This window comes from Mytilus galloprovincialis, unplaced genomic scaffold (assembly GCF_965363235.1).
Source record: "Mytilus galloprovincialis unplaced genomic scaffold, xbMytGall1.hap1.1 HAP1_SCAFFOLD_130, whole genome shotgun sequence".
Taxonomy (NCBI): domain Eukaryota; kingdom Metazoa; phylum Mollusca; class Bivalvia; order Mytilida; family Mytilidae; genus Mytilus; species Mytilus galloprovincialis.
The window spans coordinates 32,150-55,886 of NW_027468063.1; the positions used below are offsets into that span (position 1 = coordinate 32,150).

The 23,737-nt window shown below is 40.5% G+C and overlaps 33 non-coding genes across 33 annotated transcripts; all 33 read left to right on the forward strand.

Annotated features, from left to right (window-relative positions):
• Positions 1–139: 139 nt before the first annotated feature.
• On the forward strand, positions 140–212 carry Trnar-acg (transfer RNA arginine (anticodon ACG)). Its single transcript has one exon. It is a non-coding gene; the product is annotated as a tRNA-Arg (tRNA).
• A 572-nt stretch (positions 213–784) lies between these two features.
• Positions 785–857, forward strand: Trnar-acg (transfer RNA arginine (anticodon ACG)). Its single transcript has one exon. It is a non-coding gene; the product is annotated as a tRNA-Arg (tRNA).
• A 572-nt stretch (positions 858–1,429) lies between these two features.
• Positions 1,430–1,502, forward strand: Trnar-acg (transfer RNA arginine (anticodon ACG)). The gene has a single exon. It is a non-coding gene; the product is annotated as a tRNA-Arg (tRNA).
• Positions 1,503–2,074: 572 nt separating this feature from the next.
• Positions 2,075–2,147, forward strand: Trnar-acg (transfer RNA arginine (anticodon ACG)). Its single transcript has one exon. It is a non-coding gene; the product is annotated as a tRNA-Arg (tRNA).
• A 572-nt stretch (positions 2,148–2,719) lies between these two features.
• On the forward strand, positions 2,720–2,792 carry Trnar-acg (transfer RNA arginine (anticodon ACG)). The gene has a single exon. It is a non-coding gene; the product is annotated as a tRNA-Arg (tRNA).
• A 572-nt stretch (positions 2,793–3,364) lies between these two features.
• Positions 3,365–3,437, forward strand: Trnar-acg (transfer RNA arginine (anticodon ACG)). The gene has a single exon. It is a non-coding gene; the product is annotated as a tRNA-Arg (tRNA).
• Positions 3,438–4,009: 572 nt separating this feature from the next.
• Trnar-acg (transfer RNA arginine (anticodon ACG)) lies at positions 4,010–4,082 on the forward strand. The gene has a single exon. It is a non-coding gene; the product is annotated as a tRNA-Arg (tRNA).
• A 572-nt stretch (positions 4,083–4,654) lies between these two features.
• Trnar-acg (transfer RNA arginine (anticodon ACG)) lies at positions 4,655–4,727 on the forward strand. Its single transcript has one exon. It is a non-coding gene; the product is annotated as a tRNA-Arg (tRNA).
• A 572-nt stretch (positions 4,728–5,299) lies between these two features.
• On the forward strand, positions 5,300–5,372 carry Trnar-acg (transfer RNA arginine (anticodon ACG)). The gene has a single exon. It is a non-coding gene; the product is annotated as a tRNA-Arg (tRNA).
• A 572-nt stretch (positions 5,373–5,944) lies between these two features.
• On the forward strand, positions 5,945–6,017 carry Trnar-acg (transfer RNA arginine (anticodon ACG)). Its single transcript has one exon. It is a non-coding gene; the product is annotated as a tRNA-Arg (tRNA).
• A 572-nt stretch (positions 6,018–6,589) lies between these two features.
• Trnar-acg (transfer RNA arginine (anticodon ACG)) lies at positions 6,590–6,662 on the forward strand. The gene has a single exon. It is a non-coding gene; the product is annotated as a tRNA-Arg (tRNA).
• Positions 6,663–7,234: 572 nt separating this feature from the next.
• On the forward strand, positions 7,235–7,307 carry Trnar-acg (transfer RNA arginine (anticodon ACG)). The gene has a single exon. It is a non-coding gene; the product is annotated as a tRNA-Arg (tRNA).
• A 572-nt stretch (positions 7,308–7,879) lies between these two features.
• Trnar-acg (transfer RNA arginine (anticodon ACG)) lies at positions 7,880–7,952 on the forward strand. The gene has a single exon. It is a non-coding gene; the product is annotated as a tRNA-Arg (tRNA).
• A 572-nt stretch (positions 7,953–8,524) lies between these two features.
• Positions 8,525–8,597, forward strand: Trnar-acg (transfer RNA arginine (anticodon ACG)). Its single transcript has one exon. It is a non-coding gene; the product is annotated as a tRNA-Arg (tRNA).
• A 572-nt stretch (positions 8,598–9,169) lies between these two features.
• Trnar-acg (transfer RNA arginine (anticodon ACG)) lies at positions 9,170–9,242 on the forward strand. The gene has a single exon. It is a non-coding gene; the product is annotated as a tRNA-Arg (tRNA).
• A 572-nt stretch (positions 9,243–9,814) lies between these two features.
• On the forward strand, positions 9,815–9,887 carry Trnar-acg (transfer RNA arginine (anticodon ACG)). The gene has a single exon. It is a non-coding gene; the product is annotated as a tRNA-Arg (tRNA).
• Positions 9,888–10,459: 572 nt separating this feature from the next.
• Positions 10,460–10,532, forward strand: Trnar-acg (transfer RNA arginine (anticodon ACG)). The gene has a single exon. It is a non-coding gene; the product is annotated as a tRNA-Arg (tRNA).
• A 572-nt stretch (positions 10,533–11,104) lies between these two features.
• On the forward strand, positions 11,105–11,177 carry Trnar-acg (transfer RNA arginine (anticodon ACG)). The gene has a single exon. It is a non-coding gene; the product is annotated as a tRNA-Arg (tRNA).
• Positions 11,178–11,749: 572 nt separating this feature from the next.
• Positions 11,750–11,822, forward strand: Trnar-acg (transfer RNA arginine (anticodon ACG)). The gene has a single exon. It is a non-coding gene; the product is annotated as a tRNA-Arg (tRNA).
• Positions 11,823–14,330: 2,508 nt separating this feature from the next.
• Trnar-acg (transfer RNA arginine (anticodon ACG)) lies at positions 14,331–14,403 on the forward strand. Its single transcript has one exon. It is a non-coding gene; the product is annotated as a tRNA-Arg (tRNA).
• A 572-nt stretch (positions 14,404–14,975) lies between these two features.
• On the forward strand, positions 14,976–15,048 carry Trnar-acg (transfer RNA arginine (anticodon ACG)). The gene has a single exon. It is a non-coding gene; the product is annotated as a tRNA-Arg (tRNA).
• A 572-nt stretch (positions 15,049–15,620) lies between these two features.
• On the forward strand, positions 15,621–15,693 carry Trnar-acg (transfer RNA arginine (anticodon ACG)). The gene has a single exon. It is a non-coding gene; the product is annotated as a tRNA-Arg (tRNA).
• A 572-nt stretch (positions 15,694–16,265) lies between these two features.
• On the forward strand, positions 16,266–16,338 carry Trnar-acg (transfer RNA arginine (anticodon ACG)). The gene has a single exon. It is a non-coding gene; the product is annotated as a tRNA-Arg (tRNA).
• A 572-nt stretch (positions 16,339–16,910) lies between these two features.
• Trnar-acg (transfer RNA arginine (anticodon ACG)) lies at positions 16,911–16,983 on the forward strand. Its single transcript has one exon. It is a non-coding gene; the product is annotated as a tRNA-Arg (tRNA).
• Positions 16,984–17,555: 572 nt separating this feature from the next.
• Positions 17,556–17,628, forward strand: Trnar-acg (transfer RNA arginine (anticodon ACG)). Its single transcript has one exon. It is a non-coding gene; the product is annotated as a tRNA-Arg (tRNA).
• Positions 17,629–18,200: 572 nt separating this feature from the next.
• Positions 18,201–18,273, forward strand: Trnar-acg (transfer RNA arginine (anticodon ACG)). The gene has a single exon. It is a non-coding gene; the product is annotated as a tRNA-Arg (tRNA).
• Positions 18,274–18,845: 572 nt separating this feature from the next.
• On the forward strand, positions 18,846–18,918 carry Trnar-acg (transfer RNA arginine (anticodon ACG)). The gene has a single exon. It is a non-coding gene; the product is annotated as a tRNA-Arg (tRNA).
• A 572-nt stretch (positions 18,919–19,490) lies between these two features.
• Positions 19,491–19,563, forward strand: Trnar-acg (transfer RNA arginine (anticodon ACG)). The gene has a single exon. It is a non-coding gene; the product is annotated as a tRNA-Arg (tRNA).
• Positions 19,564–20,780: 1,217 nt separating this feature from the next.
• On the forward strand, positions 20,781–20,853 carry Trnar-acg (transfer RNA arginine (anticodon ACG)). The gene has a single exon. It is a non-coding gene; the product is annotated as a tRNA-Arg (tRNA).
• Positions 20,854–21,425: 572 nt separating this feature from the next.
• Positions 21,426–21,498, forward strand: Trnar-acg (transfer RNA arginine (anticodon ACG)). The gene has a single exon. It is a non-coding gene; the product is annotated as a tRNA-Arg (tRNA).
• A 572-nt stretch (positions 21,499–22,070) lies between these two features.
• On the forward strand, positions 22,071–22,143 carry Trnar-acg (transfer RNA arginine (anticodon ACG)). Its single transcript has one exon. It is a non-coding gene; the product is annotated as a tRNA-Arg (tRNA).
• Positions 22,144–22,715: 572 nt separating this feature from the next.
• On the forward strand, positions 22,716–22,788 carry Trnar-acg (transfer RNA arginine (anticodon ACG)). Its single transcript has one exon. It is a non-coding gene; the product is annotated as a tRNA-Arg (tRNA).
• Positions 22,789–23,360: 572 nt separating this feature from the next.
• On the forward strand, positions 23,361–23,433 carry Trnar-acg (transfer RNA arginine (anticodon ACG)). Its single transcript has one exon. It is a non-coding gene; the product is annotated as a tRNA-Arg (tRNA).
• The last annotated feature ends 304 nt before the right edge of the window (positions 23,434–23,737 follow it).

Below are 23,737 nucleotides of genomic sequence, written 5' to 3' on the forward strand. Positions count from 1 at the left end.
TAGGAGTGTTATTTGCAGGAAAAAAAAGTTTGATTCTGGGAGTTATGCATCTACAATGGACAAGGCTATACGAGATATCATTGAAGACAATTCGAAGAGTCAAAGGTATAAAGAGTAAAATAGGAACACCAGCGTCTAAGGGCTTGTGGCGCAACGGATAACGCGTCTGACTACGGATCAGAAGATTCCAGGTTCGAATCCTGGCAAGCTCGGATAGTTTTTTGTCAATGCTTTTTAACACACCCTTTTGAAACACGAATATATAGTGGACAGTTAGGAGTTACATTTAAAAGAAATGTCTGAACAGATTATAGAGCATCCAAACGTCAGAAACAGTTTGAACTCATTAATGGGGTTTTGGTGGAATCTTTTATTAGCACATATATGTTGTGGCTGCATGCCAACCTTTACATTCAACATGTTAGAAGGATATAACAAAAATAATGTCCTCCCCGGCGGGGAATCGAACCCCGGTCTCCCGCGTGACAGGCGGGGATACTAACCACTATACTACCGAGGACTTGAAGGTGAGAGCACAAATTTTAACAGATAAAGCTAAACTTTTGAAATTACCAACACAAAAGCCAGAAAAGCTACTTTTCCCGCTTCCCTCAACTGAGAGAAATAAGTGTGCATCATAACGAATAGGAGTGTTATTTGCAGGAAAAAAAAGTTTGATTCTGGGAGTTATGCATCTACAATGGACAAGGCTATACGAGATATCATTGAAGACAATTCGAAGAGTCAAAGGTATAAAGAGTAAAATAGGAACACCAGCGTCTAAGGGCTTGTGGCGCAACGGATAACGCGTCTGACTACGGATCAGAAGATTCCAGGTTCGAATCCTGGCAAGCTCGGATAGTTTTTTGTCAATGCTTTTTAACACACCCTTTTGAAACACGAATATATAGTGGACAGTTAGGAGTTACATTTAAAAGAAATGTCTGAACAGATTATAGAGCATCCAAACGTCAGAAACAGTTTGAACTCATTAATGGGGTTTTGGTGGAATCTTTTATTAGCACATATATGTTGTGGCTGCATGCCAACCTTTACATTCAACATGTTAGAAGGATATAACAAAAATAATGTCCTCCCCGGCGGGGAATCGAACCCCGGTCTCCCGCGTGACAGGCGGGGATACTAACCACTATACTACCGAGGACTTGAAGGTGAGAGCACAAATTTTAACAGATAAAGCTAAACTTTTGAAATTACCAACACAAAAGCCAGAAAAGCTACTTTTCCCGCTTCCCTCAACTGAGAGAAATAAGTGTGCATCATAACGAATAGGAGTGTTATTTGCAGGAAAAAAAAGTTTGATTCTGGGAGTTATGCATCTACAATGGACAAGGCTATACGAGATATCATTGAAGACAATTCGAAGAGTCAAAGGTATAAAGAGTAAAATAGGAACACCAGCGTCTAAGGGCTTGTGGCGCAACGGATAACGCGTCTGACTACGGATCAGAAGATTCCAGGTTCGAATCCTGGCAAGCTCGGATAGTTTTTTGTCAATGCTTTTTAACACACCCTTTTGAAACACGAATATATAGTGGACAGTTAGGAGTTACATTTAAAAGAAATGTCTGAACAGATTATAGAGCATCCAAACGTCAGAAACAGTTTGAACTCATTAATGGGGTTTTGGTGGAATCTTTTATTAGCACATATATGTTGTGGCTGCATGCCAACCTTTACATTCAACATGTTAGAAGGATATAACAAAAATAATGTCCTCCCCGGCGGGGAATCGAACCCCGGTCTCCCGCGTGACAGGCGGGGATACTAACCACTATACTACCGAGGACTTGAAGGTGAGAGCACAAATTTTAACAGATAAAGCTAAACTTTTGAAATTACCAACACAAAAGCCAGAAAAGCTACTTTTCCCGCTTCCCTCAACTGAGAGAAATAAGTGTGCATCATAACGAATAGGAGTGTTATTTGCAGGAAAAAAAAGTTTGATTCTGGGAGTTATGCATCTACAATGGACAAGGCTATACGAGATATCATTGAAGACAATTCGAAGAGTCAAAGGTATAAAGAGTAAAATAGGAACACCAGCGTCTAAGGGCTTGTGGCGCAACGGATAACGCGTCTGACTACGGATCAGAAGATTCCAGGTTCGAATCCTGGCAAGCTCGGATAGTTTTTTGTCAATGCTTTTTAACACACCCTTTTGAAACACGAATATATAGTGGACAGTTAGGAGTTACATTTAAAAGAAATGTCTGAACAGATTATAGAGCATCCAAACGTCAGAAACAGTTTGAACTCATTAATGGGGTTTTGGTGGAATCTTTTATTAGCACATATATGTTGTGGCTGCATGCCAACCTTTACATTCAACATGTTAGAAGGATATAACAAAAATAATGTCCTCCCCGGCGGGGAATCGAACCCCGGTCTCCCGCGTGACAGGCGGGGATACTAACCACTATACTACCGAGGACTTGAAGGTGAGAGCACAAATTTTAACAGATAAAGCTAAACTTTTGAAATTACCAACACAAAAGCCAGAAAAGCTACTTTTCCCGCTTCCCTCAACTGAGAGAAATAAGTGTGCATCATAACGAATAGGAGTGTTATTTGCAGGAAAAAAAAGTTTGATTCTGGGAGTTATGCATCTACAATGGACAAGGCTATACGAGATATCATTGAAGACAATTCGAAGAGTCAAAGGTATAAAGAGTAAAATAGGAACACCAGCGTCTAAGGGCTTGTGGCGCAACGGATAACGCGTCTGACTACGGATCAGAAGATTCCAGGTTCGAATCCTGGCAAGCTCGGATAGTTTTTTGTCAATGCTTTTTAACACACCCTTTTGAAACACGAATATATAGTGGACAGTTAGGAGTTACATTTAAAAGAAATGTCTGAACAGATTATAGAGCATCCAAACGTCAGAAACAGTTTGAACTCATTAATGGGGTTTTGGTGGAATCTTTTATTAGCACATATATGTTGTGGCTGCATGCCAACCTTTACATTCAACATGTTAGAAGGATATAACAAAAATAATGTCCTCCCCGGCGGGGAATCGAACCCCGGTCTCCCGCGTGACAGGCGGGGATACTAACCACTATACTACCGAGGACTTGAAGGTGAGAGCACAAATTTTAACAGATAAAGCTAAACTTTTGAAATTACCAACACAAAAGCCAGAAAAGCTACTTTTCCCGCTTCCCTCAACTGAGAGAAATAAGTGTGCATCATAACGAATAGGAGTGTTATTTGCAGGAAAAAAAAGTTTGATTCTGGGAGTTATGCATCTACAATGGACAAGGCTATACGAGATATCATTGAAGACAATTCGAAGAGTCAAAGGTATAAAGAGTAAAATAGGAACACCAGCGTCTAAGGGCTTGTGGCGCAACGGATAACGCGTCTGACTACGGATCAGAAGATTCCAGGTTCGAATCCTGGCAAGCTCGGATAGTTTTTTGTCAATGCTTTTTAACACACCCTTTTGAAACACGAATATATAGTGGACAGTTAGGAGTTACATTTAAAAGAAATGTCTGAACAGATTATAGAGCATCCAAACGTCAGAAACAGTTTGAACTCATTAATGGGGTTTTGGTGGAATCTTTTATTAGCACATATATGTTGTGGCTGCATGCCAACCTTTACATTCAACATGTTAGAAGGATATAACAAAAATAATGTCCTCCCCGGCGGGGAATCGAACCCCGGTCTCCCGCGTGACAGGCGGGGATACTAACCACTATACTACCGAGGACTTGAAGGTGAGAGCACAAATTTTAACAGATAAAGCTAAACTTTTGAAATTACCAACACAAAAGCCAGAAAAGCTACTTTTCCCGCTTCCCTCAACTGAGAGAAATAAGTGTGCATCATAACGAATAGGAGTGTTATTTGCAGGAAAAAAAAGTTTGATTCTGGGAGTTATGCATCTACAATGGACAAGGCTATACGAGATATCATTGAAGACAATTCGAAGAGTCAAAGGTATAAAGAGTAAAATAGGAACACCAGCGTCTAAGGGCTTGTGGCGCAACGGATAACGCGTCTGACTACGGATCAGAAGATTCCAGGTTCGAATCCTGGCAAGCTCGGATAGTTTTTTGTCAATGCTTTTTAACACACCCTTTTGAAACACGAATATATAGTGGACAGTTAGGAGTTACATTTAAAAGAAATGTCTGAACAGATTATAGAGCATCCAAACGTCAGAAACAGTTTGAACTCATTAATGGGGTTTTGGTGGAATCTTTTATTAGCACATATATGTTGTGGCTGCATGCCAACCTTTACATTCAACATGTTAGAAGGATATAACAAAAATAATGTCCTCCCCGGCGGGGAATCGAACCCCGGTCTCCCGCGTGACAGGCGGGGATACTAACCACTATACTACCGAGGACTTGAAGGTGAGAGCACAAATTTTAACAGATAAAGCTAAACTTTTGAAATTACCAACACAAAAGCCAGAAAAGCTACTTTTCCCGCTTCCCTCAACTGAGAGAAATAAGTGTGCATCATAACGAATAGGAGTGTTATTTGCAGGAAAAAAAAGTTTGATTCTGGGAGTTATGCATCTACAATGGACAAGGCTATACGAGATATCATTGAAGACAATTCGAAGAGTCAAAGGTATAAAGAGTAAAATAGGAACACCAGCGTCTAAGGGCTTGTGGCGCAACGGATAACGCGTCTGACTACGGATCAGAAGATTCCAGGTTCGAATCCTGGCAAGCTCGGATAGTTTTTTGTCAATGCTTTTTAACACACCCTTTTGAAACACGAATATATAGTGGACAGTTAGGAGTTACATTTAAAAGAAATGTCTGAACAGATTATAGAGCATCCAAACGTCAGAAACAGTTTGAACTCATTAATGGGGTTTTGGTGGAATCTTTTATTAGCACATATATGTTGTGGCTGCATGCCAACCTTTACATTCAACATGTTAGAAGGATATAACAAAAATAATGTCCTCCCCGGCGGGGAATCGAACCCCGGTCTCCCGCGTGACAGGCGGGGATACTAACCACTATACTACCGAGGACTTGAAGGTGAGAGCACAAATTTTAACAGATAAAGCTAAACTTTTGAAATTACCAACACAAAAGCCAGAAAAGCTACTTTTCCCGCTTCCCTCAACTGAGAGAAATAAGTGTGCATCATAACGAATAGGAGTGTTATTTGCAGGAAAAAAAAGTTTGATTCTGGGAGTTATGCATCTACAATGGACAAGGCTATACGAGATATCATTGAAGACAATTCGAAGAGTCAAAGGTATAAAGAGTAAAATAGGAACACCAGCGTCTAAGGGCTTGTGGCGCAACGGATAACGCGTCTGACTACGGATCAGAAGATTCCAGGTTCGAATCCTGGCAAGCTCGGATAGTTTTTTGTCAATGCTTTTTAACACACCCTTTTGAAACACGAATATATAGTGGACAGTTAGGAGTTACATTTAAAAGAAATGTCTGAACAGATTATAGAGCATCCAAACGTCAGAAACAGTTTGAACTCATTAATGGGGTTTTGGTGGAATCTTTTATTAGCACATATATGTTGTGGCTGCATGCCAACCTTTACATTCAACATGTTAGAAGGATATAACAAAAATAATGTCCTCCCCGGCGGGGAATCGAACCCCGGTCTCCCGCGTGACAGGCGGGGATACTAACCACTATACTACCGAGGACTTGAAGGTGAGAGCACAAATTTTAACAGATAAAGCTAAACTTTTGAAATTACCAACACAAAAGCCAGAAAAGCTACTTTTCCCGCTTCCCTCAACTGAGAGAAATAAGTGTGCATCATAACGAATAGGAGTGTTATTTGCAGGAAAAAAAAGTTTGATTCTGGGAGTTATGCATCTACAATGGACAAGGCTATACGAGATATCATTGAAGACAATTCGAAGAGTCAAAGGTATAAAGAGTAAAATAGGAACACCAGCGTCTAAGGGCTTGTGGCGCAACGGATAACGCGTCTGACTACGGATCAGAAGATTCCAGGTTCGAATCCTGGCAAGCTCGGATAGTTTTTTGTCAATGCTTTTTAACACACCCTTTTGAAACACGAATATATAGTGGACAGTTAGGAGTTACATTTAAAAGAAATGTCTGAACAGATTATAGAGCATCCAAACGTCAGAAACAGTTTGAACTCATTAATGGGGTTTTGGTGGAATCTTTTATTAGCACATATATGTTGTGGCTGCATGCCAACCTTTACATTCAACATGTTAGAAGGATATAACAAAAATAATGTCCTCCCCGGCGGGGAATCGAACCCCGGTCTCCCGCGTGACAGGCGGGGATACTAACCACTATACTACCGAGGACTTGAAGGTGAGAGCACAAATTTTAACAGATAAAGCTAAACTTTTGAAATTACCAACACAAAAGCCAGAAAAGCTACTTTTCCCGCTTCCCTCAACTGAGAGAAATAAGTGTGCATCATAACGAATAGGAGTGTTATTTGCAGGAAAAAAAAGTTTGATTCTGGGAGTTATGCATCTACAATGGACAAGGCTATACGAGATATCATTGAAGACAATTCGAAGAGTCAAAGGTATAAAGAGTAAAATAGGAACACCAGCGTCTAAGGGCTTGTGGCGCAACGGATAACGCGTCTGACTACGGATCAGAAGATTCCAGGTTCGAATCCTGGCAAGCTCGGATAGTTTTTTGTCAATGCTTTTTAACACACCCTTTTGAAACACGAATATATAGTGGACAGTTAGGAGTTACATTTAAAAGAAATGTCTGAACAGATTATAGAGCATCCAAACGTCAGAAACAGTTTGAACTCATTAATGGGGTTTTGGTGGAATCTTTTATTAGCACATATATGTTGTGGCTGCATGCCAACCTTTACATTCAACATGTTAGAAGGATATAACAAAAATAATGTCCTCCCCGGCGGGGAATCGAACCCCGGTCTCCCGCGTGACAGGCGGGGATACTAACCACTATACTACCGAGGACTTGAAGGTGAGAGCACAAATTTTAACAGATAAAGCTAAACTTTTGAAATTACCAACACAAAAGCCAGAAAAGCTACTTTTCCCGCTTCCCTCAACTGAGAGAAATAAGTGTGCATCATAACGAATAGGAGTGTTATTTGCAGGAAAAAAAAGTTTGATTCTGGGAGTTATGCATCTACAATGGACAAGGCTATACGAGATATCATTGAAGACAATTCGAAGAGTCAAAGGTATAAAGAGTAAAATAGGAACACCAGCGTCTAAGGGCTTGTGGCGCAACGGATAACGCGTCTGACTACGGATCAGAAGATTCCAGGTTCGAATCCTGGCAAGCTCGGATAGTTTTTTGTCAATGCTTTTTAACACACCCTTTTGAAACACGAATATATAGTGGACAGTTAGGAGTTACATTTAAAAGAAATGTCTGAACAGATTATAGAGCATCCAAACGTCAGAAACAGTTTGAACTCATTAATGGGGTTTTGGTGGAATCTTTTATTAGCACATATATGTTGTGGCTGCATGCCAACCTTTACATTCAACATGTTAGAAGGATATAACAAAAATAATGTCCTCCCCGGCGGGGAATCGAACCCCGGTCTCCCGCGTGACAGGCGGGGATACTAACCACTATACTACCGAGGACTTGAAGGTGAGAGCACAAATTTTAACAGATAAAGCTAAACTTTTGAAATTACCAACACAAAAGCCAGAAAAGCTACTTTTCCCGCTTCCCTCAACTGAGAGAAATAAGTGTGCATCATAACGAATAGGAGTGTTATTTGCAGGAAAAAAAAGTTTGATTCTGGGAGTTATGCATCTACAATGGACAAGGCTATACGAGATATCATTGAAGACAATTCGAAGAGTCAAAGGTATAAAGAGTAAAATAGGAACACCAGCGTCTAAGGGCTTGTGGCGCAACGGATAACGCGTCTGACTACGGATCAGAAGATTCCAGGTTCGAATCCTGGCAAGCTCGGATAGTTTTTTGTCAATGCTTTTTAACACACCCTTTTGAAACACGAATATATAGTGGACAGTTAGGAGTTACATTTAAAAGAAATGTCTGAACAGATTATAGAGCATCCAAACGTCAGAAACAGTTTGAACTCATTAATGGGGTTTTGGTGGAATCTTTTATTAGCACATATATGTTGTGGCTGCATGCCAACCTTTACATTCAACATGTTAGAAGGATATAACAAAAATAATGTCCTCCCCGGCGGGGAATCGAACCCCGGTCTCCCGCGTGACAGGCGGGGATACTAACCACTATACTACCGAGGACTTGAAGGTGAGAGCACAAATTTTAACAGATAAAGCTAAACTTTTGAAATTACCAACACAAAAGCCAGAAAAGCTACTTTTCCCGCTTCCCTCAACTGAGAGAAATAAGTGTGCATCATAACGAATAGGAGTGTTATTTGCAGGAAAAAAAAGTTTGATTCTGGGAGTTATGCATCTACAATGGACAAGGCTATACGAGATATCATTGAAGACAATTCGAAGAGTCAAAGGTATAAAGAGTAAAATAGGAACACCAGCGTCTAAGGGCTTGTGGCGCAACGGATAACGCGTCTGACTACGGATCAGAAGATTCCAGGTTCGAATCCTGGCAAGCTCGGATAGTTTTTTGTCAATGCTTTTTAACACACCCTTTTGAAACACGAATATATAGTGGACAGTTAGGAGTTACATTTAAAAGAAATGTCTGAACAGATTATAGAGCATCCAAACGTCAGAAACAGTTTGAACTCATTAATGGGGTTTTGGTGGAATCTTTTATTAGCACATATATGTTGTGGCTGCATGCCAACCTTTACATTCAACATGTTAGAAGGATATAACAAAAATAATGTCCTCCCCGGCGGGGAATCGAACCCCGGTCTCCCGCGTGACAGGCGGGGATACTAACCACTATACTACCGAGGACTTGAAGGTGAGAGCACAAATTTTAACAGATAAAGCTAAACTTTTGAAATTACCAACACAAAAGCCAGAAAAGCTACTTTTCCCGCTTCCCTCAACTGAGAGAAATAAGTGTGCATCATAACGAATAGGAGTGTTATTTGCAGGAAAAAAAAGTTTGATTCTGGGAGTTATGCATCTACAATGGACAAGGCTATACGAGATATCATTGAAGACAATTCGAAGAGTCAAAGGTATAAAGAGTAAAATAGGAACACCAGCGTCTAAGGGCTTGTGGCGCAACGGATAACGCGTCTGACTACGGATCAGAAGATTCCAGGTTCGAATCCTGGCAAGCTCGGATAGTTTTTTGTCAATGCTTTTTAACACACCCTTTTGAAACACGAATATATAGTGGACAGTTAGGAGTTACATTTAAAAGAAATGTCTGAACAGATTATAGAGCATCCAAACGTCAGAAACAGTTTGAACTCATTAATGGGGTTTTGGTGGAATCTTTTATTAGCACATATATGTTGTGGCTGCATGCCAACCTTTACATTCAACATGTTAGAAGGATATAACAAAAATAATGTCCTCCCCGGCGGGGAATCGAACCCCGGTCTCCCGCGTGACAGGCGGGGATACTAACCACTATACTACCGAGGACTTGAAGGTGAGAGCACAAATTTTAACAGATAAAGCTAAACTTTTGAAATTACCAACACAAAAGCCAGAAAAGCTACTTTTCCCGCTTCCCTCAACTGAGAGAAATAAGTGTGCATCATAACGAATAGGAGTGTTATTTGCAGGAAAAAAAAGTTTGATTCTGGGAGTTATGCATCTACAATGGACAAGGCTATACGAGATATCATTGAAGACAATTCGAAGAGTCAAAGGTATAAAGAGTAAAATAGGAACACCAGCGTCTAAGGGCTTGTGGCGCAACGGATAACGCGTCTGACTACGGATCAGAAGATTCCAGGTTCGAATCCTGGCAAGCTCGGATAGTTTTTTGTCAATGCTTTTTAACACACCCTTTTGAAACACGAATATATAGTGGACAGTTAGGAGTTACATTTAAAAGAAATGTCTGAACAGATTATAGAGCATCCAAACGTCAGAAACAGTTTGAACTCATTAATGGGGTTTTGGTGGAATCTTTTATTAGCACATATATGTTGTGGCTGCATGCCAACCTTTACATTCAACATGTTAGAAGGATATAACAAAAATAATGTCCTCCCCGGCGGGGAATCGAACCCCGGTCTCCCGCGTGACAGGCGGGGATACTAACCACTATACTACCGAGGACTTGAAGGTGAGAGCACAAATTTTAACAGATAAAGCTAAACTTTTGAAATTACCAACACAAAAGCCAGAAAAGCTACTTTTCCCGCTTCCCTCAACTGAGAGAAATAAGTGTGCATCATAACGAATAGGAGTGTTATTTGCAGGAAAAAAAAGTTTGATTCTGGGAGTTATGCATCTACAATGGACAAGGCTATACGAGATATCATTGAAGACAATTCGAAGAGTCAAAGGTATAAAGAGTAAAATAGGAACACCAGCGTCTAAGGGCTTGTGGCGCAACGGATAACGCGTCTGACTACGGATCAGAAGATTCCAGGTTCGAATCCTGGCAAGCTCGGATAGTTTTTTGTCAATGCTTTTTAACACACCCTTTTGAAACACGAATATATAGTGGACAGTTAGGAGTTACATTTAAAAGAAATGTCTGAACAGATTATAGAGCATCCAAACGTCAGAAACAGTTTGAACTCATTAATGGGGTTTTGGTGGAATCTTTTATTAGCACATATATGTTGTGGCTGCATGCCAACCTTTACATTCAACATGTTAGAAGGATATAACAAAAATAATGTCCTCCCCGGCGGGGAATCGAACCCCGGTCTCCCGCGTGACAGGCGGGGATACTAACCACTATACTACCGAGGACTTGAAGGTGAGAGCACAAATTTTAACAGATAAAGCTAAACTTTTGAAATTACCAACACAAAAGCCAGAAAAGCTACTTTTCCCGCTTCCCTCAACTGAGAGAAATAAGTGTGCATCATAACGAATAGGAGTGTTATTTGCAGGAAAAAAAAGTTTGATTCTGGGAGTTATGCATCTACAATGGACAAGGCTATACGAGATATCATTGAAGACAATTCGAAGAGTCAAAGGTATAAAGAGTAAAATAGGAACACCAGCGTCTAAGGGCTTGTGGCGCAACGGATAACGCGTCTGACTACGGATCAGAAGATTCCAGGTTCGAATCCTGGCAAGCTCGGATAGTTTTTTGTCAATGCTTTTTAACACACCCTTTTGAAACACGAATATATAGTGGACAGTTAGGAGTTACATTTAAAAGAAATGTCTGAACAGATTATAGAGCATCCAAACGTCAGAAACAGTTTGAACTCATTAATGGGGTTTTGGTGGAATCTTTTATTAGCACATATATGTTGTGGCTGCATGCCAACCTTTACATTCAACATGTTAGAAGGATATAACAAAAATAATGTCCTCCCCGGCGGGGAATCGAACCCCGGTCTCCCGCGTGACAGGCGGGGATACTAACCACTATACTACCGAGGACTTGAAGGTGAGAGCACAAATTTTAACAGATAAAGCTAAACTTTTGAAATTACCAACACAAAAGCCAGAAAAGCTACTTTTCCCGCTTCCCTCAACTGAGAGAAATAAGTGTGCATCATAACGAATAGGAGTGTTATTTGCAGGAAAAAAAAGTTTGATTCTGGGAGTTATGCATCTACAATGGACAAGGCTATACGAGATATCATTGAAGACAATTCGAAGAGTCAAAGGTATAAAGAGTAAAATAGGAACACCAGCGTCTAAGGGCTTGTGGCGCAACGGATAACGCGTCTGACTACGGATCAGAAGATTCCAGGTTCGAATCCTGGCAAGCTCGGATAGTTTTTTGTCAATGCTTTTTAACACACCCTTTTGAAACACGAATATATAGTGGACAGTTAGGAGTTACATTTAAAAGAAATGTCTGAACAGATTATAGAGCATCCAAACGTCAGAAACAGTTTGAACTCATTAATGGGGTTTTGGTGGAATCTTTTATTAGCACATATATGTTGTGGCTGCATGCCAACCTTTACATTCAACATGTTAGAAGGATATAACAAAAATAATGTCCTCCCCGGCGGGGAATCGAACCCCGGTCTCCCGCGTGACAGGCGGGGATACTAACCACTATACTACCGAGGACTTGAAGGTGAGAGCACAAATTTTAACAGATAAAGCTAAACTTTTGAAATTACCAACACAAAAGCCAGAAAAGCTACTTTTCCCGCTTCCCTCAACTGAGAGAAATAAGTGTGCATCATAACGAATAGGAGTGTTATTTGCAGGAAAAAAAAGTTTGATTCTGGGAGTTATGCATCTACAATGGACAAGGCTATACGAGATATCATTGAAGACAATTCGAAGAGTCAAAGGTATAAAGAGTAAAATAGGAACACCAGCGTCTAAGGGCTTGTGGCGCAACGGATAACGCGTCTGACTACGGATCAAAAAATTCCAGGTTCGAATCCTGGCAAGCTCGGATAGTTTTTTGTCAATGCTTTTTAACACACCCTTTTGAAACACGAATATATAGTGGACAGTTAGGAGTTACATTTAAAAGAAATGTCTGAACAGATTATAGAGCATCCAAACGTCAGAAACAGTTTGAACTCATTAATGGGGTTTTGGTGGAATCTTTTATTAGCACATATATGTTGTGGCTGCATGCCAACCTTTACATTCAACATGTTAGAAGGATATAACAAAAATAATGTCCTCCCCGGCGGGGAATCGAACCCCGGTCTCCCGCGTGACAGGCGGGGATACTAACCACTATACTACCGAGGACTTGAAGGTGAGAGCACAAATTTTAACAGATAAAGCTAAACTTTTGAAATTACCAACACAAAAGCCAGAAAAGCTACTTTTCCCGCTTCCCTCAACTGAGAGAAATAAGTGTGCATCATAACGAATAGGAGTGTTATTTGCAGGAAAAAAAAGTTTGATTCTGGGAGTTATGCATCTACAATGGACAAGGCTATACGAGATATCATTGAAGACAATTCGAAGAGTCAAAGGTATAAAGAGTAAAATAGGAACACCAGCGTCTAAGGGCTTGTGGCGCAACGGATAACGCGTCTGACTACGGATCAGAAAGATTCCAGGTTCGAATCCTGGCAAGCTCGGATAGTTTTTTGTCAATGCTTTTTAACACACCCTTTTGAAACACGAATATATAGTGGACAGTTAGGAGTTACATTTAAAAGAAATGTCTGAACAGATTATAGAGCATCCAAACGTCAGAAACAGTTTGAACTCATTAATGGGGTTTTGGTGGAATCTTTTATTAGCACATATATGTTGTGGCTGCATGCCAACCTTTACATTCAACATGTTAGAAGGATATAACAAAAATAATGTCCTCCCCGGCGGGGAATCGAACCCCGGTCTCCCGCGTGACAGGCGGGGATACTAACCACTATACTACCGAGGACTTGAAGGTGAGAGCACAAATTTTAACAGATAAAGCTAAACTTTTGAAATTACCAACACAAAAGCCAGAAAAGCTACTTTTCCCGCTTCCCTCAACTGAGAGAAATAAGTGTGCATCATAACGAATAGGAGTGTTATTTGCAGGAAAAAAAAGTTTGATTCTGGGAGTTATGCATCTACAATGGACAAGGCTATACGAGATATCATTGAAGACAATTCGAAGAGTCAAAGGTATAAAGAGTAAAATAGGAACACCAGCGTCTAAGGGCTTGTGGCGCAACGGATAACGCGTCTGACTACGGATCAAAAAATTCCAGGTTCGAATCCTGGCAAGCTCGGATAGTTTTTTGTCAATGCTTTTTAACACACCCTTTTGAAACACGAATATATAGTGGACAGTTAGGAGTTACATTTAAAAGAAATGTCTGAACAGATTATAGAGCATCCAAACGTCAGAAACAGTTTGAACTCATTAATGGGGTTTTGGTGGAATCTTTTATTAGCACATATATGTTGTGGCTGCATGCCAACCTTTACATTCAACATGTTAGAAGGATATAACAAAAATAATGTCCTCCCCGGCGGGGAATCGAACCCCGGTCTCCCGCGTGACAGGCGGGGATACTAACCACTATACTACCGAGGACTTGAAGGTGAGAGCACAAATTTTAACAGATAAAGCTAAACTTTTGAAATTACCAACACAAAAGCCAGAAAAGCTACTTTTCCCGCTTCCCTCAACTGAGAGAAATAAGTGTGCATCATAACGAATAGGAGTGTTATTTGCAGGAAAAAAAAGTTTGATTCTGGGAGTTATGCATCTACAATGGACAAGGCTATACGAGATATCATTGAAGACAATTCGAAGAGTCAAAGGTATAAAGAGTAAAATAGGAACACCAGCGTCTAAGGGCTTGTGGCGCAACGGATAACGCGTCTGACTACGGATCAGAAGATTCCAGGTTCGAATCCTGGCAAGCTCGGATAGTTTTTTGTCAATGCTTTTTAACACACCCTTTTGAAACACGAATATATGGTGGACAGTTAGGAGTTACATTTAAAAGAAATGTCTGAACAGATTATAGAGCATCCAAACGTCAGAAACAGTTTGAACTCATTAATGGGGTTTTGGTGGAATCTTTTATTAGCACATATATGTTGTGGCTGCATGCCAACCTTTACATTCAACATGTTAGAAGGATATAACAAAAATAATGTCCTCCCCGGCGGGGAATCGAACCCCGGTCTCCCGCGTGACAGGCGGGGATACTAACCACTATACTACCGAGGACTTGAAGGTGAGAGCACAAATTTTAACAGATAAAGCTAAACTTTTGAAATTACCAACACAAAAGCCAGAAAAGCTACTTTTCCCGCTTCCCTCAACTGAGAGAAATAAGTGTGCATCATAACGAATAGGAGTGTTATTTGCAGGAAAAAAAAGTTTGATTCTGGGAGTTATGCATCTACAATGGACAAGGCTATACGAGATATCATTGAAGACAATTCGAAGAGTCAAAGGTATAAAGAGTAAAATAGGAACACCAGCGTCTAAGGGCTTGTGGCGCAACGGATAACGCGTCTGACTACGGATCAGAAGATTCCAGGTTCGAATCCTGGCAAGCTCGGATAGTTTTTTGTCAATGCTTTTTAACACACCCTTTTGAAACACGAATATATGGTGGACAGTTAGGAGTTACATTTAAAAGAAATGTCTGAACAGATTATAGAGCATCCAAACGTCAGAAACAGTTTGAACTCATTAATGGGGTTTTGGTGGAATCTTTTATTAGCACATATATGTTGTGGCTGCATGCCAACCTTTACATTCAACATGTTAGAAGGATATAACAAAAATAATGTCCTCCCCGGCGGGGAATCGAACCCCGGTCTCCCGCGTGACAGGCGGGGATACTAACCACTATACTACCGAGGACTTGAAGGTGAGAGCACAAATTTTAACAGATAAAGCTAAACTTTTGAAATTACCAACACAAAAGCCAGAAAAGCTACTTTTCCCGCTTCCCTCAACTGAGAGAAATAAGTGTGCATCATAACGAATAGGAGTGTTATTTGCAGGAAAAAAAAGTTTGATTCTGGGAGTTATGCATCTACAATGGACAAGGCTATACGAGATATCATTGAAGACAATTCGAAGAGTCAAAGGTATAAAGAGTAAAATAGGAACACCAGCGTCTAAGGGCTTGTGGCGCAACGGATAACGCGTCTGACTACGGATCAGAAGATTCCAGGTTCGAATCCTGGCAAGCTCGGATAGTTTTTTGTCAATGCTTTTTAACACACCCTTTTGAAACACGAATATATGGTGGACAGTTAGGAGTTACATTTAAAAGAAATGTCTGAACAGATTATAGAGCATCCAAACGTCAGAAACAGTTTGAACTCATTAATGGGGTTTTGGTGGAATCTTTTATTAGCACATATATGTTGTGGCTGCATGCCAACCTTTACATTCAACATGTTAGAAGGATATAACAAAAATAATGTCCTCCCCGGCGGGGAATCGAACCCCGGTCTCCCGCGTGACAGGCGGGGATACTAACCACTATACTACCGAGGACTTGAAGGTGAGAGCACAAATTTTAACAGATAAAGCTAAACTTTTGAAATTACCAACACAAAAGCCAGAAAAGCTACTTTTCCCGCTTCCCTCAACTGAGAGAAATAAGTGTGCATCATAACGAATAGGAGTGTTATTTGCAGGAAAAAAAAGTTTGATTCTGGGAGTTATGCATCTACAATGGACAAGGCTATACGAGATATCATTGAAGACAATTCGAAGAGTCAAAGGTATAAAGAGTAAAATAGGAACACCAGCGTCTAAGGGCTTGTGGCGCAACGGATAACGCGTCTGACTACGGATCAGAAGATTCCAGGTTCGAATCCTGGCAAGCTCGGATAGTTTTTTGTCAATGCTTTTTAACACACCCTTTTGAAACACGAATATATGGTGGACAGTTAGGAGTTACATTTAAAAGAAATGTCTGAACAGATTATAGAGCATCCAAACGTCAGAAACAGTTTGAACTCATTAATGGGGTTTTGGTGGAATCTTTTATTAGCACATATATGTTGTGGCTGCATGCCAACCTTTACATTCAACATGTTAGAAGGATATAACAAAAATAATGTCCTCCCCGGCGGGGAATCGAACCCCGGTCTCCCGCGTGACAGGCGGGGATACTAACCACTATACTACCGAGGACTTGAAGGTGAGAGCACAAATTTTAACAGATAAAGCTAAACTTTTGAAATTACCAACACAAAAGCCAGAAAAGCTACTTTTCCCGCTTCCCTCAACTGAGAGAAATAAGTGTGCATCATAACGAATAGGAGTGTTATTTGCAGGAAAAAAAAGTTTGATTCTGGGAGTTATGCATCTACAATGGACAAGGCTATACGAGATATCATTGAAGACAATTCGAAGAGTCAAAGGTATAAAGAGTAAAATAGGAACACCAGCGTCTAAGGGCTTGTGGCGCAACGGATAACGCGTCTGACTACGGATCAGAAGATTCCAGGTTCGAATCCTGGCAAGCTCGGATAGTTTTTTGTCAATGCTTTTTAACACACCCTTTTGAAACACGAATATATGGTGGACAGTTAGGAGTTACATTTAAAAGAAATGTCTGAACAGATTATAGAGCATCCAAACGTCAGAAACAGTTTGAACTCATTAATGGGGTTTTGGTGGAATCTTTTATTAGCACATATATGTTGTGGCTGCATGCCAACCTTTACATTCAACATGTTAGAAGGATATAACAAAAATAATGTCCTCCCCGGCGGGGAATCGAACCCCGGTCTCCCGCGTGACAGGCGGGGATACTAACCACTATACTACCGAGGACTTGAAGGTGAGAGCACAAATTTTAACAGATAAAGCTAAACTTTTGAAATTACCAACACAAAAGCCAGAAAAGCTACTTTTCCCGCTTCCCTCAACTGAGAGAAATAAGTGTGCATCATAACGAATAGGAGTGTTATTTGCAGGAAAAAAAAGTTTGATTCTGGGAGTTATGCATCTACAATGGACAAGGCTATACGAGATATCATTGAAGACAATTCGAAGAGTCAAAGGTATAAAGAGTAAAATAGGAACACCAGCGTCTAAGGGCTTGTGGCGCAACGGATAACGCGTCTGACTACGGATCAGAAGATTCCAGGTTCGAATCCTGGCAAGCTCGGATAGTTTTTTGTCAATGCTTTTTAACACACCCTTTTGAAACACGAATATATGGTGGACAGTTAGGAGTTACATTTAAAAGAAATGTCTGAACAGATTATAGAGCATCCAAACGTCAGAAACAGTTTGAACTCATTAATGGGGTTTTGGTGGAATCTTTTATTAGCACATATATGTTGTGGCTGCATGCCAACCTTTACATTCAACATGTTAGAAGGATATAACAAAAATAATGTCCTCCCCGGCGGGGAATCGAACCCCGGTCTCCCGCGTGACAGGCGGGGATACTAACCACTATACTACCGAGGACTTGAAGGTGAGAGCACAAATTTTAACAGATAAAGCTAAACTTTTGAAATTACCAACACAAAAGCCAGAAAAGCTACTTTTCCCGCTTCCCTCAACTGAGAGAAATAAGTGTGCATCATAACGAATAGGAGTGTTATTTGCAGGAAAAAAAAGTTTGATTCTGGGAGTTATGCATCTACAATGGACAAGGCTATACGAGATATCATTGAAGACAATTCGAAGAGTCAAAGGTATAAAGAGTAAAATAGGAACACCAGCGTCTAAGGGCTTGTGGCGCAACGGATAACGCGTCTGACTACGGATCAGAAGATTCCAGGTTCGAATCCTGGCAAGCTCGGATAGTTTTTTGTCAATGCTTTTTAACACACCCTTTTGAAACACGAATATATGGTGGACAGTTAGGAGTTACATTTAAAAGAAATGTCTGAACAGATTATAGAGCATCCAAACGTCAGAAACAGTTTGAACTCATTAATGGGGTTTTGGTGGAATCTTTTATTAGCACATATATGTTGTGGCTGCATGCCAACCTTTACATTCAACATGTTAGAAGGATATAACAAAAATAATGTCCTCCCCGGCGGGGAATCGAACCCCGGTCTCCCGCGTGACAGGCGGGGATACTAACCACTATACTACCGAGGACTTGAAGGTGAGAGCACAAATTTTAACAGATAAAGCTAAACTTTTGAAATTACCAACACAAAAGCCAGAAAAGCTACTTTTCCCGCTTCCCTCAACTGAGAGAAATAAGTGTGCATCATAACGAATAGGAGTGTTATTTGCAGGAAAAAAAAGTTTGATTCTGGGAGTTATGCATCTACAATGGACAAGGCTATACGAGATATCATTGAAGACAATTCGAAGAGTCAAAGGTATAAAGAGTAAAATAGGAACACCAGCGTCTAAGGGCTTGTGGCGCAACGGATAACGCGTCTGACTACGGATCAGAAGATTCCAGGTTCGAATCCTGGCAAGCTCGGATAGTTTTTTGTCAATGCTTTTTAACACACCCTTTTGAAACACGAATATATGGTGGACAGTTAGGAGTTACATTTAAAAGAAATGTCTGAACAGATTATAGAGCATCCAAACGTCAGAAACAGTTTGAACTCATTAATGGGGTTTTGGTGGAATCTTTTATTAGCACATATATGTTGTGGCTGCATGCCAACCTTTACATTCAACATGTTAGAAGGATATAACAAAAATAATGTCCTCCCCGGCGGGGAATCGAACCCCGGTCTCCCGCGTGACAGGCGGGGATACTAACCACTATACTACCGAGGACTTGAAGGTGAGAGCACAAATTTTAACAGATAAAGCTAAACTTTTGAAATTACCAACACAAAAGCCAGAAAAGCTACTTTTCCCGCTTCCCTCAACTGAGAGAAATAAGTGTGCATCATAACGAATAGGAGTGTTATTTGCAGGAAAAAAAAGTTTGATTCTGGGAGTTATGCATCTACAATGGACAAGGCTATACGAGATATCATTGAAGACAATTCGAAGAGTCAAAGGTATAAAGAGTAAAATAGGAACACCAGCGTCTAAGGGCTTGTGGCGCAACGGATAACGCGTCTGACTACGGATCAGAAGATTCCAGGTTCGAATCCTGGCAAGCTCGGATAGTTTTTTGTCAATGCTTTTTAACACACCCTTTTGAAACACGAATATATGGTGGACAGTTAGGAGTTACATTTAAAAGAAATGTCTGAACAGATTATAGAGCATCCAAACGTCAGAAACAGTTTGAACTCATTAATGGGGTTTTGGTGGAATCTTTTATTAGCACATATATGTTGTGGCTGCATGCCAACCTTTACATTCAACATGTTAGAAGGATATAACAAAAATAATGTCCTCCCCGGCGGGGAATCGAACCCCGGTCTCCCGCGTGACAGGCGGGGATACTAACCACTATACTACCGAGGACTTGAAGGTGAGAGCACAAATTTTAACAGATAAAGCTAAACTTTTGAAATTACCAACACAAAAGCCAGAAAAGCTACTTTTCCCGCTTCCCTCAACTGAGAGAAATAAGTGTGCATCATAACGAATAGGAGTGTTATTTGCAGGAAAAAAAAGTTTGATTCTGGGAGTTATGCATCTACAATGGACAAGGCTATACGAGATATCATTGAAGACAATTCGAAGAGTCAAAGGTATAAAGAGTAAAATAGGAACACCAGCGTCTAAGGGCTTGTGGCGCAACGGATAACGCTTCTGACTACGGATCAGAAGATTCCAGGTTCGAATCCTGGCAAGCTCGGATAGTTTTTTGTCAATGCTTTTTAACACACCCTTTTGAAACACGAATATATGGTGGACAGTTAGGAGTTACATTTAAAAGAAATGTCTGAACAGATTATAGAGCATCCAAACGTCAGAAACAGTTTGAACTCATTAATGGGGTTTTGGTGGAATCTTTTATTAGCACATATATGTTGTGGCTGCATGCCAACCTTTACATTCAACATGTTAGAAGGATATAACAAAAATAATGTCCTCCCCGGCGGGGAATCGAACCCCGGTCTCCCGCGTGACAGGCGGGGATACTAACCACTATACTACCGAGGACTTGAAGGTGAGAGCACAAATTTTAACAGATAAAGCTAAACTTTTGAAATTACCAACACAAAAGCCAGAAAAGCTACTTTTCCCGCTTCCCTCAACTGAGAGAAATAAGTGTGCATCATAACGAATAGGAGTGTTATTTGCAGGAAAAAAAAGTTTGATTCTGGGAGTTATGCATCTACAATGGACAAGGCTATACGAGATATCATTGAAGACAATTCGAAGAGTCAAAGGTATAAAGAGTAAAATAGGAACACCAGCGTCTAAGGGCTTGTGGCGCAACGGATAACGCGTCTGACTACGGATCAGAAGATTCCAGGTTCGAATCCTGGCAAGCTCGGATAGTTTTTTGTCAATGCTTTTTAACACACCCTTTTGAAACACGAATATATGGTGGACAGTTAGGAGTTACATTTAAAAGAAATGTCTGAACAGATTATAGAGCATCCAAACGTCAGAAACAGTTTGAACTCATTAATGGGGTTTTGGTGGAATCTTTTATTAGCACATATATGTTGTGGCTGCATGCCAACCTTTACATTCAACATGTTAGAAGGATATAACAAAAATAATGTCCTCCCCGGCGGGGAATCGAACCCCGGTCTCCCGCGTGACAGGCGGGGATACTAACCACTATACTACCGAGGACTTGAAGGTGAGAGCACAAATTTTAACAGATAAAGCTAAACTTTTGAAATTACCAACACAAAAGCCAGAAAAGCTACTTTTCCCGCTTCCCTCAACTGAGAGAAATAAGTGTGCATCATAACGAATAGGAGTGTTATTTGCAGGAAAAAAAAGTTTGATTCTGGGAGTTATGCATCTACAATGGACAAGGCTATACGAGATATCATTGAAGACAATTCGAAGAGTCAAAGGTATAAAGAGTAAAATAGGAACACCAGCGTCTAAGGGCTTGTGGCGCAACGGATAACGCGTCTGACTACGGATCAGAAGATTCCAGGTTCGAATCCTGGCAAGCTCGGATAGTTTTTTGTCAATGCTTTTTAACACACCCTTTTGAAACACGAATATATGGTGGACAGTTAGGAGTTACATTTAAAAGAAATGTCTGAACAGATTATAGAGCATCCAAACGTCAGAAACAGTTTGAACTCATTAATGGGGTTTTGGTGGAATCTTTTATTAGCACATATATGTTGTGGCTGCATGCCAACCTTTACATTCAACATGTTAGAAGGATATAACAAAAATAATGTCCTCCCCGGCGGGGAATCGAACCCCGGTCTCCCGCGTGACAGGCGGGGATACTAACCACTATACTACCGAGGACTTGAAGGTGAGAGCACAAATTTTAACAGATAAAGCTAAACTTTTGAAATTACCAACACAAAAGCCAGAAAAGCTACTTTTCCCGCTTCCCTCAACTGAGAGAAATAAGTGTGCATCATAACGAATAGGAGTGTTATTTGCAGGAAAAAAAAGTTTGATTCTGGGAGTTATGCATCTACAATGGACAAGGCTATACGAGATATCATTGAAGACAATTCGAAGAGTCAAAGGTATAAAGAGTAAAATAGGAACACCAGCGTCTAAGGGCTTGTGGCGCAACGGATAACGCGTCTGACTACGGATCAGAAGATTCCAGGTTCGAATCCTGGCAAGCTCGGATAGTTTTTTGTCAATGCTTTTTAACACACCCTTTTGAAACACGAATATATGGTGGACAGTTAGGAGTTACATTTAAAAGAAATGTCTGAACAGATTATAGAGCATCCAAACGTCAGAAACAGTTTGAACTCATTAATGGGGTTTTGGTGGAATCTTTTATTAGCACATATATGTTGTGGCTGCATGCCAACCTTTACATTCAACATGTTAGAAGGATATAACAAAAATAATGTCCTCCCCGGCGGGGAATCGAACCCCGGTCTCCCGCGTGACAGGCGGGGATACTAACCACTATACTACCGAGGACTTGAAGGTGAGAGCACAAATTTTAACAGATAAAGCTAAACTTTTGAAATTACCAACACAAAAGCCAGAAAAGCTACTTTTCCCGCTTCCCTCAACTGAGAGAAATAAGTGTGCATCATAACGAATAGGAGTGTTATTTGCAGGAAAAAAAAGTTTGATTCTGGGAGTTATGCATCTACAATGGACAAGGCTATACGAGATATCATTGAAGACAATTCGAAGAGTCAAAGGTATAAAGAGTAAAATAGGAACACCAGCGTCTAAGGGCTTGTGGCGCAACGGATAACGCGTCTGACTACGGATCAGAAGATTCCAGGTTCGAATCCTGGCAAGCTCGGATAGTTTTTTGTCAATGCTTTTTAACACACCCTTTTGAAACACGAATATATGGTGGACAGTTAGGAGTTACATTTAAAAGAAATGTCTGAACAGATTATAGAGCATCCAAACGTCAGAAACAGTTTGAACTCATTAATGGGGTTTTGGTGGAATCTTTTATTAGCACATATATGTTGTGGCTGCATGCCAACCTTTACATTCAACATGTTAGAAGGATATAACAAAAATAATGTCCTCCCCGGCGGGGAATCGAACCCCGGTCTCCCGCGTGACAGGCGGGGATACTAACCACTATACTACCGAGGACTTGAAGGTGAGAGCACAAATTTTAACAGATAAAGCTAAACTTTTGAAATTACCAACACAAAAGCCAGAAAAGCTACTTTTCCCGCTTCCCTCAACTGAGAGAAATAAGTGTGCATCATAACGAATAGGAGTGTTATTTGCAGGAAAAAAAAGTTTGATTCTGGGAGTTATGCATCTACAATGGACAAGGCTATACGAGATATCATTGAAGACAATTCGAAGAGTCAAAGGTATAAAGAGTAAAATAGGAACACCAGCGTCTAAGGGCTTGTGGCGCAACGGATAACGCGTCTGACTACGGATCAGAAGATTCCAGGTTCGAATCCTGGCAAGCTCGGATAGTTTTTTGTCAATGCTTTTTAACACACCCTTTTGAAACACGAATATATGGTGGACAGTTAGGAGTTACATTTAAAAGAAATGTCTGAACAGATTATAGAGCATCCAAACGTCAGAAACAGTTTGAACTCATTAATGGGGTTTTGGTGGAATCTTTTATTAGCACATATATGTTGTGGCTGCATGCCAACCTTTACATTCAACATGTTAGAAGGATATAACAAAAATAATGTCCTCCCCGGCGGGGAATCGAACCCCGGTCTCCCGCGTGACAGGCGGGGATACTAACCACTATACTACCG